This window comes from Pholis gunnellus (assembly GCF_910591455.1).
Source record: "Pholis gunnellus genome assembly, chromosome: 2".
In the NCBI taxonomy this organism is placed as follows: domain Eukaryota; kingdom Metazoa; phylum Chordata; class Actinopteri; order Perciformes; family Pholidae; genus Pholis; species Pholis gunnellus.
Window position 1 is genome coordinate 14,974,323 of NC_136536.1, and position 1,174 is coordinate 14,975,496.

Genomic DNA, 1,174 nt, shown 5'->3' on the forward strand with positions numbered 1-1,174 from the left:
AACAACTGGGAGACAGATGAGTCCCTGTGTATGGGTGTTTGATGGCCACATTGTCTCTCCCTGTGGAAATTCCAGAGTTACTGAAGGGATTTCCAAATCAATGTGAGCTATTCATACGCGGATCTAATCCTCAGATTTACTGCCATTTAATCTGTGGTTATGGCAGGGCTCTTGATGGCTCTAATGCCGTCAAACAGATGTCCCCGCTCAGCCGCCCAGGTTAGGCCACACCTGGTGACACCACTGAGCCCTGGCGCTATGTGGCCCGCTGCATATTTCATCTTTTTCCCCAGGTGCCAACTATGAAAACATGTATTATAGCGTCACGGTGCATCTGAAAGAAAATTGAGCCAAATGTTAACATCAAATATCTATGACCCCGAAATCCTCTTTTGGTTGAATTTGATCATGGCGTGAGTATAAATGTTATGTGCTTATCTGGGTGGCTGTCGTCTGTATTTGTGCTATTCTCGACAGTGCACTCGGCTCGCTGTGCTGTTTGAGCGGCGCCGAGGATACACGGGACAGAGATGCTCGGATTTTTATTCGCCGCACACCTGCCGTTATCTTCAAACTCAAAAAAGGGAACGGGCCATTTCACTTCCAAAAGCAGGCTGAATTCACGAGGCATATTGCATCAGAAGCAGGGAATGAATAATAACAAGTTACAGTATCGCTTTGTGCATCTGGTAAATATCATGGGATGTTGTTTTGTACCAGCGTTGCCACGAAGAAATAATTGATTAGGAAACCAGCCGCGACCTCCCTCTTTTTAAAGAAAAATAGCTCAGACAAATCCTACACATGTTCCTCTGCAGTATTACATGCTCATTAGTCGCTCATCCTTTTATCTTGTCTATAAGATGTCCTAAATGTTCTCAGTATTCAGAGCTGCATATTATCACACTAAACAAACACATAGGCTGCACTATTCTATTCTATATGTATTCTAAACCATGTTGAAATATTTTCCGAAATCATCGTCATCATTCATTTGGTTTTGCAACCAACCCACAAAGTGGTAAACCCATTGATTAACATGAATATCTTGAGTAATTGATTGATGATAATTAACTACAATGAGCAGTTTTAATGAAAAGGACCCAATTCTGCTCGACACTATTTCCACAAAATGAAGATTTCAATTAATTCTGATTGTTACACCCTGAATATG